This window comes from Larimichthys crocea, chromosome II, assembly GCF_000972845.2.
Source record: "Larimichthys crocea isolate SSNF chromosome II, L_crocea_2.0, whole genome shotgun sequence".
In the NCBI taxonomy this organism is placed as follows: domain Eukaryota; kingdom Metazoa; phylum Chordata; class Actinopteri; family Sciaenidae; genus Larimichthys; species Larimichthys crocea.
Genome location: NC_040012.1, coordinates 5,795,854 through 5,813,384, shown reverse-complemented (window position 1 = coordinate 5,813,384; position 17,531 = coordinate 5,795,854). Strand labels below are relative to the sequence as shown.

The 17,531-nt window shown below is 47.0% G+C and overlaps 6 non-coding genes across 6 annotated transcripts; all 6 read right to left on the bottom strand.

Moving 5' to 3' along the window:
- Positions 1 to 4,291: 4,291 nt before the first annotated feature.
- Positions 4,292 to 4,373, bottom strand: trnas-uga (transfer RNA serine (anticodon UGA)). The gene has a single exon. It is a non-coding gene; the product is annotated as a tRNA-Ser (tRNA).
- A 344-nt stretch (positions 4,374 to 4,717) lies between these two features.
- Positions 4,718 to 4,799, bottom strand: trnas-uga (transfer RNA serine (anticodon UGA)). Its single transcript has one exon. It is a non-coding gene; the product is annotated as a tRNA-Ser (tRNA).
- A 390-nt stretch (positions 4,800 to 5,189) lies between these two features.
- Positions 5,190 to 5,271, bottom strand: trnas-cga (transfer RNA serine (anticodon CGA)). Its single transcript has one exon. It is a non-coding gene; the product is annotated as a tRNA-Ser (tRNA).
- A 943-nt stretch (positions 5,272 to 6,214) lies between these two features.
- Positions 6,215 to 6,296, bottom strand: trnas-uga (transfer RNA serine (anticodon UGA)). The gene has a single exon. It is a non-coding gene; the product is annotated as a tRNA-Ser (tRNA).
- A 470-nt stretch (positions 6,297 to 6,766) lies between these two features.
- Positions 6,767 to 6,848, bottom strand: trnas-uga (transfer RNA serine (anticodon UGA)). The gene has a single exon. It is a non-coding gene; the product is annotated as a tRNA-Ser (tRNA).
- A 230-nt stretch (positions 6,849 to 7,078) lies between these two features.
- Positions 7,079 to 7,160, bottom strand: trnas-cga (transfer RNA serine (anticodon CGA)). Its single transcript has one exon. It is a non-coding gene; the product is annotated as a tRNA-Ser (tRNA).
- Between the last annotated feature and the right edge of the window lie 10,371 nt (positions 7,161 to 17,531).

The window sequence follows — 17,531 nt, the reverse complement described above, 5'->3', positions numbered from 1 at the left end:
TCACTTCATTGGATCTTATCTTGGATCGAGCGAGTATCGGCCGCGCTGTGAGTGAATCGAAGTGTCTGAGGCACGTTGGACAGATCGAATGAGCAGAACCTCCCCAGAACTCTAAGGTTTGGACCAGAGTACCTCCTCTGTGTGAGTCTTCCATTGTTGCAGACCTGCATCCGTTCCTCGTCCACTGATCCAGGTCTGGTCGTGGTGGCAGCAGGTTCAGCAGAGCGCTCCAGATGTTCTTCTTTATTGGGTGGAAGCTGCTGAATGCCCCATAAAATCTCTTCATGTGACGTGTTCTGACCCTCTGTCTGCATGTTTAAGCTCACACCCACCCAAAGAAAGACAAGAGCTCGATGTGACGTCTCTAAACTGTTTGTTTTGTCCGACCAACTCAATTCACAAAGATATCGAACAGAGTAAAGTAGAAAATCCTCAAATTCGTGAAGCTAGAGCCAGAAAGATCCTTTAAATCTGTCCACTAACCAGTCACTTCTTGGACTCGAGCAGGACGGCTTCCTGTTTTACACACAGAGGTTCTGGCTCTCGCTCTCCTGAATTACAGACCGTTAAACTCAGTGATTACAGCAGACTGCCGTACAATTGCCGGCGTCAGTCAGGCGAATCGCCGTCAAACTGTCCGGCGGCGGCTGCTACTCGTCTCCGTCTGAGCTTCACGGGCCGAGAAGTGACGGAAAGAATTCACAGACAGAGAAACTGTTGAAGTCAGGCGACGTCCTCAGTTATTTTGGGGTGAAAGTGATCGAGCTCGCTGTGTTGGAGAGAGAAAGTCTGAACAGGAAAGAGGAAAAGAGCAGCTACTCGTTTTAATGTTCCTGTGAAACAAACAGAGGAAATCTGCTTTTCATGCACTGAAGCGAGCGTGACACACTCAGGTGTTCATCTGATTTCACTGTTCGATCTCTAAATTAGTTTCATATTTAAACATTATATTGTGCTGTGTGTTTGTCTAAACTGTGACGTGACGATCGCGCAGTAGGAAGAATAAATACAGAGCTGCACCTGTAAATGACATTTGGCATCTCTGTGGGGAAGTGACAGCAGAGAGGCACGCTGGAGCCAATTAAAGCACCACAGAAGAAGAAGAGGACGTAACAAGGTGACGTCATTAAAGACTCACTTTATTCTCACAGGTGTAACCGCCGCGTGATAGGCCGGAGCTCCCTCACTCTCATTCACTGTCTACGTCTCTGGAGTAATGCAGACACAAACTAATTTAAAATTCTTCGTGTTTCTATTTTGCAGCTTGAATTCGAGTCAGATCTCGACAGGTCGAGTGTCGGAGTTTAGATAGTTTCAGTCTGAGTGTCTCCATTACGTCGGCCATGAACACCTTGTTCAGTTTGAACTAATCTTTGACATGGAGGAAACAGAAAGTTCCCGACTGAAGTTTGAGTCTCTCGTTCGTTTGTCACGCCGCCCACAGCAGCGCTACACTTCAGCAGGTCAGAAAATCACATTTGTCGTCTCCATTCGTGTCTTAGACACTAAAACATGTTGGGAATGAGGAAGAGTGTGCACGGTTTAAAAACACCAAAGTTACCTTTAAAAGACCTCCAGTCAAAGTTCACACGATGCTGAGAGTTTGTGATTTTTGGATCTTCTGTGGAGTCCGAAGCTGCAGCAGCTCTCTCCTTCAGCACCGGACCACAGACTCGCTGTCCCCATTAGTCACTTGGACGTGAACACGTGGGGAAAAGAGCTTCAGTCGACGATGGAGAACCCGTTCACCTCTCCGAGGTCACGTTCTTCCCTCTGTCTCTGGAGACCGGCCATCCTTGAGCTGTCCACCAGACACCCTTGGACTTCTCCTCCATGCAGTCACCTGACATTCCCGCTGAACCTGCACACCTCGCTGTGCACGGGCTTTATCTCCGTCCTCACACTCATCAGGAGACAGGAAACAGGATGCAAACGTGACATTTCTGTTCATGCATCGACGTGATGAAGGTCTCGTCTTCGTCTCTTCACTGGAGGCTGAATGACGTCGTTTAGCTTTTTATTAAAACACAGAGATTTTTGTTTTTATTTATTTATTCACATAAAAACTCTGGATCGTCTCCAGAGACAGAAGACAGACAAACGCTGTGCAGGTTCCTGCAGTCTCACCTCGTCTGTGAGTTTGTGTCTTTAATTTCTGCATCACTTCATCGCTGTGACAAACGTCACTCATGAAAATCAAACAGACCTGAACCTGATGGACAGACGGGGACTCCACGTATCGGCGCTTCTATACGCTTCAGAGTATATTGTGTGTATATATATACCGGTATATATCATGATATCATGAGCGAGCGGCGTGGACGGAGAGTGAATCGTAAAATGTGGAATCAAACATTGATGAGGGCGACGTTAATAATTCAGAGGCAGCGTAGAGATCAGTCGGAGAGCTCGAGTTAAAAGAGCGACTGGAGATCGTTTGTTAGACAGGAAGCACTGATGAAGCCTGTGTGTGTGTGTGTGTGTGTGTGTGTGTGTGTGTGTGTGTGTGTGTGACATGCTTTAGTTCTTTTTAAAATTAGTTTTTCAGAAACTTCCTGAATTTTTGTCAAACCCTGAAACTTTAAATCACTGCACAACGATAAAAATGCGTGATTGTTGAACGTTCATTAGTGATCAGTCAGTGGCCATGTTGGTATTCTGGCACCTCCCACCTCTTGGTTAATGTGTGAAGTTGGACATTTTAATATGGGGACTTATGGAGACTAACCCCACCACCACGTCTCCGTCACGTCTCTGTTCCGTCCTGCATCGACTTCAGCGTTTCAGAAGCGTTTCTCCCTCCAGACTTTGTTTACCTGCTCAGATTCTTCTGAATATGCGTCTACATTGTAAATATGCTACGTACGCTTCTCCTTTGTCTGTTTTTACCACAGGCAGTTTGCACGGGGTATTTTATTTTGAAAATCCGCCAGATTCTCTGTGCAGTTTCTGTGTCTGACTTCCTGTCAGCTCGAGGTGCTCTGTGGTAAATTGATGTTGTTCTGTTTTTGGCGGACGCCGCGAGCAGCCTGCTGCAGTTTGGGAGTAACTCACTTCTGGAGCCAGCCTCAAGTGGACGTTTGAGGAACTGCAGTTTGTGGCAGTTTTGCATTGGAAAGTTTCAGGTAATAAACATGAAAACAAGTTAGATTTCCTCTAAAACTCTTGTGGCTATGATATAAGTGATGATCTATGATAAAGGCTGCAGAGCGTCACTCTTCATGCTGTCGTCTTCATTAGTGATGCGACCTGCTGAGCTGCTGCACTGGAGGCGTGCGGCGCAGAGAGTCGGCTGGACGCTGAAGACTTTGTTCTCTCACCTCCCTCGAGGAAGAGCATCCGAGTGCAAGTGGCGTTGATGAATGAGGTTTAATCTGCAGAGATAATATTTATTCATGGTTCAGCATCAGCCGGGGCAGCGCACAGCACAGATACAGATGTTCAGCCCGGTCAGACGATGTGTGGAGAGTTCTGTTCTGTTTGTGTCTCTGCTGTGTTTGCTGTTTGTCTGCAGCAGTGCCACGTCATGAAGTCCTGCACACTTTCTTCAGCAGAGACAGCGTGCTGAACACATCTGGACTGTTGTTTGTCCTGTCCCGCTTCCTGTCCGTCTTGTTTGTATCTCTCTGTTGTGTCTGATCACCTCCACCTGTTCCTCATCACCTAATCAACCTCTGCACCACAAAAGTCCGGCTCCACCTCCCAGCTCACTGTCGTGGTGACGCGCTTTGACCGACCTCAGTCAGTACGTTTGAATTTCTGATCGTATCAGGCGTAGTTTGGACTTTTTGTAAACACCTTAGTCCGACCTACTTCGGACCATAACGGATAAGAACACCTAGATAACTCTGCATTTTAACACCATGTATACTCATCAATCGTATCTAAATCAGATTTTCCACTGGAGCTTTCAGGTCTCAGGTCAGTGGACAGGAGGAAAATAATGCACCTACTGCATCGTCCATCTCCTCGTACGCCATCTTTGTCTGAATGCCGTCAGATAGTTTGTTGTTGCTGATGAGTAGAGGTCAACAGGAAGTGGCTCTTTGTTCAGAGGGCTGCAGCGTCACATGGCAGCTGCCGTTTATCGGATTCTCTGAACGGCATGTGTACTCAGATCGTATGCATGTCTTTATCTGATACAATCAAAAAAAGATTTTTTATTGCTGCATGTAAACGGACTGAGTATTAACCAAGGATGATACTTAGTTAGTTATCTTGGGTCTCAGCATGCACAGAATGTATTTGTTGTCAGAAACACTAAACTTTAACCAGCCACTGAGGCAGTCAACGCTGTGAGCAGGGTTTGAACCTGCGCGGGGAAACCCCATTGGATTTCAAGTCCAACGCCTTAACCACTCGGCCATCACAGCTTGCACCTTCTCAATCTCCATTTTGAATGCCACACCCTCTCAACCAATGCCCACCCTTTGTCCCCACATTGTATGGCCAATCCACTTTACAGGTCATGTTGGATGTACTGCTTCTTCCGCCTCCCGTCTAATCTAAATATCGGCAAAGACATGGTTCATCAGTGTGGTGCCTGAATGGGGCCATAAACATGTTTATTTCTGCTGTAAGGTACGGCCACTTATAGAGGTTGTGTTCCTGTATAGGAATTACAGTTTTTAGCACTTCGACATCGGGGGTTGCTACTTATCACTGCGTAATTCTGAGCTGGCTTGGCACTAAATTTAACACCCATTTAGCAATGTACCGCTGTGAGCAGGGTTTGAACCTGCGCGGGGAAACCCCATTGGATTTCAAGTCCAACGCCTTAACCACTCGGCCATCACAGCTTACCTGTTTGTGGTCTCCATTTTGAATGCCACACCCTCTCAACCAATGCCTCGATAGGCTGCAGAGGTGAATCAACCTCCAAATGCACCCTTTGTCCTCACAACTTTTCGGCCATCACAGCTTTTGTCAAGTTAAGTTGTATTTTGACTGCCACACCCAAACCTCTTGGGAAGCCATTCCTGTAAGTAGTATGTAAACAGACAACAAAATTTAGGTCAAAGGATCATCTGACTGATTACTCAGGCCCCAAGGGACAATAAGCATGAAGCAAGGGTGCCAGTTACTCAAGAATGACACTAACCTGGTAAGCCTTTTTTGGGATCTCAACTTGCACAGAATGTATTTGTTGTCAGAAACACTAAACGTTAACCAGCCACTGAGGGAGTCAACGCTGTGAGCAGGGTTTGAACCTGCGCGGGGAAACCCCATTGGATTTCGAGTCCAACGCCTTAACCACTCGGCCATCACAGCTTGCTTGATTGGGGTCTCCATTTTGAATGCCACACCCTCTCAACCAATGCCCACCCTTTGTCCTCACACTGTATGGACCAATCCACTTTACAGGTCATGTTGGATGTACTGCTTCTTCCGCCTCCCGTCTAATCTAAATATCGGCAAAGACACGGATCATCTGTGGGGCCGCTTATAGAGGTTGTGTTCCTGTATAGGAATTACAGTTTTTAGCACTTCGACATCGGGGGTTGCTACTTATCACTGCGTAATTCTGAGCTGGCTTGGCACTAAATTTAACACCCATTTAGTAATGTACCGCTGTGAGCAGGGTTTGAACCTGCGCGGGGATGTGGTCTCCATTTTGAATGCCACACCCTCTCAACCAATGCCTCGATAGGCTGCAGAGGTGAATCAACCTCCAAATGCACCCTTTGTCCTCACAACTTTTCGGCCATCACAGCTTTTGTCAAGTTGTATTTTGACTGCCACACCCAAACCTCTTGGGAAGCCATTCCTGTAAGTAGTATGTAAACAGACAACAAAATTTAGGTCAAAGGATCATCTGACAGACAGATCCTTGATCCACTCGGCCATCACAGCTTGCCCCCTTCCCAATCTCCATTTTGAATGCCACACCCTCTCAACCAATGCCAACCCTTTGTCCCCACATTGTATGGACCAATCCACTTCACAGGTCATGTTGGATGTACTGCTTCTTCCACCTCCCGTCTAATCTAAATATCGGTAAAGACATGGATCATCTGTGGGGTGCCTGGACGGGCACATCTGACAGACAGATCCTTGATTACTCAGGCCCCAAGGAACAATTAGCAGGAAGCAAGGGTGCCAGTGTTACTCAAGAATGATACTTACCTGGTCAGCCTTTTTTGGGACTTCAACTTGCACAGAATGTATTTGTTGTCAGAAACACTAAACTTTAAAAAGCCATTTAGGCAGTGAACGCTGTGAGCAGGGTTTGAACCTGCGCGGGGATACCCCATTGGATTTCAAGTCCAACGCCTTAACCACTCGGCCATCACAGCTTACCTGTTTGTGGTCTCCATTTTGAATGCCACACCCTCTCAACCAATGCCCACCCTTTGTCCTCACATTGTATGGACCAATCTACTTTACAGGTCATGTTGGATGTACTGCTTCTTCCGCCTCCCATCAAATCTAAATATCGGTAAAGACATGGATCATCAGTGGGGTGCCTGAATGGGGCCATAAACATGTTTATTTCTGCTGTAAAGTACGGCCGCTTATGGAGGATGATTCACTTCGACAATCTTTCTCAAGCGGCCGATTGAGGAATTACAGTTTTTAGCAGTTCATTAGCAGGGTGGGTGCCTGAACGATGCTGTTTATTTCTGCCGCTTATGGAGGATGATTCACCTCTGCAGCCTATGGAGGAATTACAGTTTTTAGCACTTCGGCATCGGGGGTTGCTACTTATCACTGCGTAATTCTGAGCTGGCTTGGCACTAAATTTAACAGCCATTTAGCAATGTACCGCTGTGAGCAGGGTTTGAACCTGCGTGGGGAAACCCCATTGGATTTCAAGTCCAACGCCTTAACCACTCGGCCATCACAGCTTGCACCTGTGTGGTCTCCATTTTGAATGCCACACCCTCTCAACCAATGCCAACCCTTTGTCCTCACATTGCATGATCCACTACATTTTACAGGTCATGTTGGATGTACTGTTTATTCCACCTCCCGTTTAATCTAAATATCGGTAAAGACACGGATCGTCAGCGTTGTTAACTGTAATTCATTACTGGGTTGGTCAAGAACACCAAGTAAACTTTAACCATCCAGTGAACGCTGCGAGCAGGGTTTGAACCTGCGCGGGGAAACCCCATTGGATTTCGAGTCCAACGCCTTAACCACTCGGCCATCACAGCTTCCTTCGGGTCTGAGATGAAGCCACAAACTGCAGTTCCTCTTGTCGTCCACTTGGGGCTGGCTGCAGAAGTGAGTCTGTCTCCATAAGTCCCCACAGTTATGCAGGATTAAGAGCGTGGACGCTTTGATTGACAGGTAGGTGTCATCACAGGTGGCATCCAGACTTCGTTCAGCCCGCCTCAGCTCCATCAGGACTGCCAAGATGGAGACAACCGAGCTTCACAGCAGCTCTTCAGCAGCCTGTGGGGGACGCGTGGAGACGACGTCCGTCCTTTATGTTCTGTTTTTAGCTTCCTGGCTGCAAAATGTCGATAAACACAAACTCGCGTTCCTGTCTCTCTGCACACAGATCATCTTCATCTTTCAGTCCTCAGCGTGGAGACAGGAGAGACGTCGCTGTGAGTCTCAGTCCCTTTAAGCTGTCGTGAACCCGTCGCCCTCTCTCCGCTTTCCAAATTTAGAGATCACAAGTTTTGCCAGACGATGATGAGGACTGACGGGACACGAGCAGGGCGTCGGGTCGAGCCTGCAGTACTGTAAGTAACTGTAGCGATGATTACACAATCCTCATTTATCAAAGATCGCTTTTGTTTTAGTTGCACAAACAGAAATATTCTTATTGGCAGACTCAGGCTGAAAAACATAATTATTGTATTTTCAGTTGATTATACGCTAATGAAACATAATTACGCCGAACAGCACAACCTTAAAAAGGCAAAAAGTAAAAAGACCTTCAGACAGTCATCAGGATCATCAGGATCATCAGGATCATCAGGATCAGCTGAGGCGGCTGAATGAAGCCTGGTTGCCCAAACAAGCCACCTGTAACCACACCCACCTGTCAATCAATGCGTCCCCGCTCTTAATCCTGCATAACTTTAAGCCTTAATATAATGTGAACAGGTGAGTTGTATATAAATTCACCCTCAGTACAGTTGTCATGAACGGGGAAATTAGCTACAGAGACCAAAACTGTTTTTTGTACCAGGCTGTAAACATGTTTATTTCTGCTGTGAAGTTGGACATTTGGACATGGGGACTTATGGAGACTGACTCACTTCTGGAGCCAGCCTCAGGTGGACGTTTACAGTTTTTCGCATCTTTGCTCCATCCATCGATTCTGCCTCCGTCAGTTTGCAGAACGTTTCTTCTTCATGCATGACGCTGACGTGTAGAAGATTGTGGGTGAAGTGTGTGTGTGTGTGTGTGTGTGTGTGTGTGTGTGTGTGTGTTTGAGTCCCTGCAGCTGCTCTTTCAGGCTCGAGCTGCCATTATGTAAGAGTTAAACAAAACAGAACAAGATGTACTTACTGTGTGTGTGTGTGTGTGTGTGTGCATCTTCAGCCCTGTGATTATGTGTGTGTGTGTGTGTGTGTGTGTGTGTGTGTGTTCATGTACATATGCCATCCTATGTTCCTGCCCCTCCCCCCTCCTCTCCTCCTCTCTGTGTCTCCACACGCTCCATCTATCAGCTGCTCCCCCACACGGAGGCAGGGTGGAGGTGGAGGCAGGGTGGAGCTGGAGGCAGGGTGGAGGTGGAGGCAGGGAGGTGGAGGCAGGGTGGAGGTGGAGGGGTGCTCTGCAGTGGCTGCACTCGTGCCTGTTGCTAGACGAGAGTCTGCACGGCGGCCGCCTCCACAGCCAATCATGATGATGCAGGAACCTCCCGGACCAATGAGGAGGCTCGCAGAGAGGCGGTGGGCCTGATTTTTCTTTTTTATGTTGGACATCAAAGCAGGTAACTGGAGTTATTTTCAGACGCCGCTTTTTGTTTCTCAGCTGCAGAAACAGATACCGGAGCCGTTAACGGTGACTCGCCTTAACGAGGAGGCTCTCAGGGGTAATTAAAGTCATCGTTAATCATTTAGACATCGATGCTGTGATGTGCTCATCAGTGCTGTGTCACATTTGAAAACATAAAACCTGACGCATGAAGAGAAACTCTGATATCATTTTTCTATTAATGCTCAGTTTATTGTTCATCATGATTCTCTTTAATTAAACTTCATAAAGTCGGTTTGACATTGAATTTTATTTGAACTGACAACAAAACTCCTCAATGAGCTGATTGTACGTTAGAAAACAACCAGCTGAAGATGAACGCTGTAAAACTGTAAAACTAAAAGTTTTTGCTTCCTTAAATATTTAAATTAGATGAAGATTTTAAAGAAAACAGATGAATTCTTTCATTTTTTTTCTTTATCCATCCTCAAAATCAACAAACAGGAAGTGTGTCATGAAAGTAGATCCCAAACAAACGTCTCCGCTTTGTTCCGTCCTGCATCGACTTCAAACTTCATCGGGATCAGCCGAGCGCGGCTTCTGAAGCGCTCACGTAACGCGGGGCGTCCTTGCCGTCAGACAGACTGCAGTTTCAGTGGAGTGACACAGCGCTGCACCTTTTGATTTATTTACATTATTATCTGCTCTTCTGAAACCAGCTGAGAGGAAGTTCTCTGCAGGCTGAATCCAAAGGGATTCTGGGTAATGTAGGCAAGAACAGAACAGCTTACACGTGAATCTGTCTGCGGGTGGAGTGAACATGTTCGTCCTCCTTCAGTATTTTTCCATCTCCATCGTCCTCGTCCCTGCGGCGGCAGACGAAGCACTCAAACTAAACCCGCTTTGAAATATTCAACACATTACGTAAGAACACGCAGGAACGAGGGAGAGCGGAGGAAACATGAAGGAGGTCGAGATCATGACGGAAACGCTGAATGTTTTAAAGAATGCCCTCATGCTTCATTCGTACGTCTCGTTACACGTTACACGTGAAGGCAGATCCATGAAGTCACAATCAGACGTCACGTTTTACGGTTCACACTGTCTGCAAATGTGACGGAACATCAGAAACAATCTGAATCAAGAAACAAACTGTCTGAATGAAACGCTGTGACCTGAAGCCGACTTCTTTAACAGAATATTTTCATCTGAATTCAGTTTCTGGTTGATTTATTGTGTTTCTAGTTAATAAACTGAAACTTTTCACACCAGGACAGTCCGGCGGACTCGTTACTGCTTGGACTGTTTTTTTTTTTTCTCGTCTCTGGTTCTCTGTCTGCGGCTGTAGGACCAGTCGGGACCACCTCGCCTCTCCGTACGGGTGGTGGTCTCCACATTGTTTGCACAGTCTATCATTGACTGCTGATGCGTTCTTACTCTACAAAGCGCAGACTGAAGCTTTCAGACATTACATCCTGGCCTTCTATAACTACCTTTACTTCCATGCTGTCAATCATTCTGTAATAAGTTGACGTCACTTTCTCAAATGGTTCAATCCCATTTTGGACCGGAGCTCTTTCTTCATCTCTCACGTTAATGCACTGCGCTTTCATTACAGCTGCACTTTATCAAATGAAAGAGTCCATAAAGCTTCAACTCCTCCAGCAGCTTCACAGCACAAATGATCCAAAGATCCAAAACCTGCAGCACCAACAGACATCTCTAAACATGCCCACGTGTTTTTAAACTGCAGATTTGATCATGTTAACGTCATACTGAAATATATCGAGTTCTCATTTCTAACTCTGAGCCTCAAACATCACACACCGACGAACGTCCTAACAGATCCTCCCCGACAGCCGCCGAGCAGCGGCGCCGGCAGATTCTGCACATTTGGCCCGAAGGCCTCGCCTCCGTCTAGCCTCTCTCTCTCTCTGATCCACCCCCACAACGCCGGCTTTGAAAATGGAGAGAGAGATGGAGCGACCTGCTCAGTCGGAGGCTTTGAAAGCGTCGCTCGCACAGTTTCCTCGTTCCGGCTTCAAAGCAGCGTCGCACCGGAACAAGACAGAAAATAAAAAGACGAACCAGGAGAGACGGAGACAGACAGGAACAAACGAGGAGCGTCTCCACGCTCTCACCTCCTCAGGCCTGCTGAGGTTTGCACAAACTGTCAGATCACGCTCACGCCGATGCAGATGGTTGAAAACTAAAGTTCCTTTGTGTTCGTCGCTCAAGACTCAGACACTGCACTGGCTGATTAGATGAACCCATGAACCTGATGTGTGGAAGGACGAGCACATGCACAGACTGATCTGACAGCCTGATCATATCGTATCTAACGCTGGTAGCTTTTCCAAACACCTGGCTGCTGACAGCCACACGGTCAGTCCGGATTAAAACATCTGCAAATGCCAAACCGATATCGTGATAGTTACAGAATACTTGGAGGCAGCGCTTTAAGAAAAGCTTCCTGCAGGATCTGCAGAGAGAGCCGGGCGTGGCTGACCTATTTCTCCGCCACTCCCCCGCTGACCCTCACTGCTCCTCATCATCCATCAAGCTCTCGCAGTATTTAAGTCCGGTTCCCCCTCACAGACCTCTTTGCCCTCTCTGGACACTGGTAGTGTCTCTTTGTCCTGAACTAAAGCTTTCACAGCCGTCCCTGGTTGTGTCCTGCAGAGAAGATCAGGCTCAGCCGGCTGCATCGCCTCGTCACTGTGACCTTTACAGTCGCTGTGACAGAAAGTGATGAGACTCTGACAGCACTGCAGATCTGTAATTACGGCGTGTCTCACTCTTTAATCTCTGACGGGATTGATGGACTCGATTGTGACAGGAAAACAAAAGTTTTTCTTTCCCTTCATGTTCAGCCCTGTCTAGACTGTGTGTGTTGTGTGGTGTGTGGGTGTGTGTTGTGTGTGTGTGTGTTTGAGATTCGCTTCACGTACTAAAGGTCAGAGCTTCTGAGCATTGTAATATTTCTGACAGACTCAGAGACAGACCAGTTTCCAAACAAACACAAATATAGAAATGTCAGAAAGCTGCAGATCCAGCTCATTAGCATACCGTGTAACAAAAAACATCTTCTACAGACGTCTTTGCTTTCTGTTCCCACAATGTGTCAAGCTGTAGACAGTCTGCGGGGACGTCTCAGAGACTACGTCCAGGTTTTAGACAGTCTGCGGGGACGTCTCAGAGACTACGTCCAGGTTTTAGACAGTCCTGAGGGGACGTCACGGAGACTATGTCCAGTTTTAGACAGTCTGTGACAGTCACGGGACTACGTCCAGGTTTTAGACAGTCTGCCGGGACGTCCAGAGACTAGTCCAGTTTTAGACAGTCGGAGGGGACGTAACGGAGACTACGTCCAGGTTTTAGACAGTCGCGGGGACGTCAACAGAGACTAGTCCAATTTTAGACAGTCTGTGGGGGACGTCACGGAGACTACGTCCAGGTTTTGACAGTCTGTGGGGACGTCACGGAGACTACGTCCAGGTTTTAGACAGTCTGGCGGGGACGTCACGGAGACTACGTCCAGTTTTAGACAGTCTGGCGGGACGTCACAGAGACTACGTCCAGGTTTTAGACAGTCCGCGGGGGACGTCACGGAGACTACGTCCAGGTTTTAGACAGTCTCGGGGAAGTCACGGAGACTACGTCCAGGTTTTAGACAGTCTGCGGGGACGTCACGGAGACTACGTGCCAGTTTTTAGACAGTCTGGCGGGACGTCACGGAGACTACGTCCAGGTTTAGACAGTCTGCGGGGGGACGTCACGGAGACTACGTCCAGGTTTTTAGACAGTCCTGCGGGGACGTCACGGAGACTACGTCCAGGTTTTAGACAGTCTGCGGGGACAGCACGAGACTAGTCCAGGTTTTAGAGGAGTTGGTGGAGGAGGACTGTCAGGACGGAGATGACCAGGGCCACCACGCCTGTGAATGACGTCACGGATAACGACAACCTTTAATATTGGTCGGTACGCGAGCGTGCAGAACCTTCGTCTTCTAGTCTGGCGTGGCTTTTAGTGACGTGACTGGAACGGCACAGATTTCCCCGTCTGCAGTCACGTGATCAGGGGGCACAGTGAAGTTGTTCTGCCAGGTTCTCTTCATGAATATATAATATTTTCTGATGTTTGGTCAACGTTCTCAGACTTCAGGAAGGATTTCATCAGCTCAGCTTCCTCCATGCTGAGCCGCTGGTAATTTTTTTTTTTTAAGTTGATAACAATGAAATTATTGGTCAGCCGACTGTCTGTGTGTGTCTGTACGGAGGTGATCATCTCATATAAAAAATGTTTCATGCTTCAGTTTGATGAATGATGAAAATCTAATAGTTTTATTGATTTATTCTTCTAACTGTGCTCGAACTTTCAGACACTGGCTCCTGTAGCAGGTGTGCATGGGGTCTGGCTTGAAGCTGCTGAGATGGTGAAGTTCCACCTGCAGCATGCAGACAGTTCATGTTTCCACATAAGTTTGGATAATCTAACTTCATTTTCACTTCTCTCTTTTAGCTCGTGATTTTGGTCTCCACCACCCTGAGGGAAATATGCTGACAGTTGAGCTGCAGACTGTCTGTGCGTCTGCCCTGTCTGTCTGTGTGTCTGTCTTGTGGTCTGTCTGTCTGTGTTGTCCTGTCTGTCTGTCTGTCTGTCTCGTCTGTCTTGCCCTCTGTCTGTCTGTCTGTTGCGGTCTGTCTGTCTCTCTGATCTTGTCTTGCTGTGGGTCTGTCTGTCTGTCTTCTGTCTGTCTTCTTGCTGAGCGCTCATGAACGTTCTGATGCCCAACAACGTTTGACCTCCTTTGACATCCGTCACATTGACATTATCATATTTTTTATATTATAAAAACTAATAATCAAGACCCACTTTAGAATGATAGATCGATTTTTCTGTTTCTCTGCATGTGACGAAGCTGCCGAACGTTGGTCTGGCAGTGTTCACTGTTACAAGTCCCAATATCCACCAGAACACACCAACCACTCGCCGCGCCTTAGATCTCTCTCTGATGGCTCTCTTTTCCTTTGCTGGAGTTGAATACAGTCTCTGTCTGATGCATCCATCAGTGGATCCAGATTTCAGTTTCACACTTTAAATTATGTCGTCCTGGCCAGTCTGAATGTCTGGACGCTCAGAGACGAGAGGCCTAAGTGCTGCTGAAACTGTGCCAGCTGCTTTAGCAGGTGTTCAAACATCGTGACTTCACTTCACACAACGAGTCCGAGTGTTTCTTTAACCCAGAGAGGACTTCTTTAGCTCAAGAAAAAACACATCTAGTCTAACTCTGTCAGTGTTCTCAGACTCTCAAAGCGTGAGTTCAGATTTATTGAAGTTTAAGGGCAACAACAAAACATCAGAAAAATCAATCTGCGGCTTTCATGAGCGATATATTTAAACAGGACTGAAACTGAAGCGTTTGTACGATGTCCACGCGTCTTCAAAGCCACCAGACAGAAACAGTGATTTTTTTTGCAGGACCGGCCGCCGCAGTCTGTCAGCTTCTCCGTGTATTGTGCGTTTTAAAAAACTGTCAGCTCTCGCTGTGATTGTCGTCTGTCAGATGTACCCACCTCACCCCCAGTGTTCAGCTGGGACCAATCTCCCTGCACCCCTTCAAGCGTAATCAGGCACAACTTATCGATTGTCTTAAGATCTGGAGTGTTTTATTTGAAAAATTGGATCCTCTTCTGCCGGTTGTGTTACTTGTGAGGGCCATGGAAAAACAAAAAGTGCACAAACTCCTCAGTTTTCGTCAATTTCATGTACTTTTTATTACTTTGCAAAACCATTATCTACAAGTACATATAATTTTGATGCTCAATTTTCCATTCATCTTTTTGTTTTGTTTTTGAATGACGAGTGTGTGTGTGTGTGTTGTGTTGTGGTGTGCGTGTGTGTGTGTGTGTGTTGGTGTGGAAACGCGGCGGTGAGACATGAAAATGAAAATATTCAACTGTAGTTTGCTACTGGATGAATGCAGGATGAGAAAAATAATAATTGTTGTTTTGTTTTTTTTTTCCACTACTTACCAAAAAACAGGGACTCAGGTTCACCAACCACGGGACATGCAAGTGTACTGAGTCAACGAGAGAAGAAAAAACAACGGAACCAGGTGACACACAAAACGCTCGGCGAGTGTTTGCTTCTGCTACGGTTTGACAATGGCGGAGGAAAACGCCGTGCGTCAGGTTGGCTGAAACTGATGAATGAATGGGAGTGAGTATAGAAATGTATACCGGCATGCATGTACCCTGGAAACCTAAGTCACTTGTGGGTGTGGTACTGACTGTTATGAAACAATCTGATGATATTCACTCGGTCCTTTCTCTGTTGTCCTCTATTTAACTTGTCACTTCGTCTTACTTCTGTTCCTATTAGCTCTTCTCAATCTTCCTGTACTTGTCTCCTAATAGTTCTTACTGCCATCATTCTCTTCTTCCTCCTCTCTTCATCTCCTCTTCTCCTTTAACTTGAGTAAAAGCGAGTCCTTGTCGTCCATCTCTACTTAACTAGCCGTAGATATATTTCTATAAATTAAATGAAAAGTGCATGAAGGGGTGATGAAACAGGCGTCGCCCTTTTCATGGTGCAAGGCTTTTTTCCATCCATAAAACAGCGTGCGTATGAAACATAGCAGAACGAGTAAGTAAGTAGCGATGGATCTGATCATCACTGAACCACGTCACCTCCTCTCTCCTCCTCTCCTCCGCCTCCTGCCCAGATGGGACCAAACGGTTCATGACTCAGAGGCCACCGGATCCAACGACCGGGACCACACAGCAGCTGTAACCGGCTCGTCTGAGGTTCTCCACTGCTGAGATGATAAATGGCGAGGTTGCTCCGCGGGACGCGCGCCGTTTACTCATGCGTGTGGGTATGCCAGTTTCAGATGGAGTTTTTTCTTTGTTGCAAGAAATTCCTGCATATTGAGTTTGTTATTGTGGAGACATTTCATGAGATGACAGAACACAATTTAAATTTGAATCTGAGAAGATTCACAGGCAGAAGTTTTGAGTATCTCTTCTTGCTTTTTTTGGGAGTTTTTGTTTCAATTCTGATCCCATCTCCAGGTTTGGTGGGAAGGTTGTCCTCTGTATTGAATATTTCACAATATACTTTAAATTCTAAGTAATTTGACTAAGCAGAATGAACTTACAGTACCATCTACTGTAAAAATGTCTCTTTATGGAGTCCACTTTTACTCAAGTAAGGTGGAAGGATGTGAAAGTTCTTCACGGTCGGTTTAGTGACGGATTCGTCACCAACTGAGTATTCTAAGCTCGTAACGAGGCCAACGGGCCAAACTCTCGCAGGATGTGATTGTACGGCACTGTTTTTGGTCAGGTCAGCAGTCGATATGTTTTTTTAAATGAATTTTTTTTAAACGGAGGATCCGAGGTTTTCCCGTCTGACTTTCTAAGCACATTCGGCCAGAGATCTGCGCAGCGAGGCTTTGTGCAGAGTTTCTAAACGTATTACAAATGTTATAAAAAACCACGTCTGTTTCACTTACAATATACCAAGGTTCACGTACAAATCTAGAGGTTTATCTGAAAAATTCCTCCGACCTGTTTATCACGCTAAGAAAATGTTCACTCTGCCAAGTCAGCCGTTTTTTTCAGCCCTCCCGGAATGTCTACAAAGCCCGACCGCCGCTCGGTCTCCCGATAAATTTAAACTCTCTTTTAACAGCAGTCTTCTGAAATGATGCCGGCAGAACACAAACCAACGAAACCAAAGAAAGACAGCCGGGCAGGGCGGGGCGTGGAAGAGATGGGTTTAAAAAAGGATACAACCACGATTCCACGGCACCGAAAAACTGTAGGACCATGTACCAAGCCAGAACACGACTCTCCAAAGGAGAGATGAGTGGAAGGGGAAGAGGCCGAAGATTGGACGGATGAATGGAAGTCCAGCTGTGTAGAGTGATTTCAAACCCTCCCCCATGAAACGCAGGCTGGGATGGGTTAAAACCTCTTGACCGTATGAGGGAGATGAAGGAGATGAGATGCTGTGGAAGGCGAGGCCGACAACAGACTCTATCCAAGTTTCAACATACTACAGTCAGAAAAAAATAAAATCAAAAGATACAAAATCAATAGCAATAAATCACTCGGTGGTAAAACTTCTTCTCCAGGTGTTTGCTCCAGTCCTCCTCATTCAACAAATCATTCAGTCATTACAATTATGTATTTATTTATGGTTATTATCATAATATGGGTGGGCGTTAAGAATTTCAATTTTGTGTTCTTTTAATTCTTCGTTGTCGTTGAGTTAGGTACTTTGATTTTTTCATTTCCGCAAAGAAGCTGTCCATTAATCTTGAACTGCTACGGTGTGATCCTGCTTGGTGCCCTGTGGCGTTCGCCTCCTTGGCGGGCGGCTCGGCGGCTGTGTTGAACTAGGACTGCTGCTGCGGCGGCCCCTTTGCCGCGTGGCTGGATCCGCCGCCGCCGCTGGCCTCTTGGGGCTTTGGGGTCAGGGGAGGCAGGGGGGGCCGCCTGGGCTTTGGCTGCGGTGGCCGCGGGGGCCTCGTCCTTTTTGGCGTCGGCCTTCATCTTTGCTCTCAGCCGCGGGGGCAGGCCGCCGCGGGGGGCAGGCGCCGCGGGCCTTAGCCTCGGGCTCCTTGGCGCGGGGCCCGA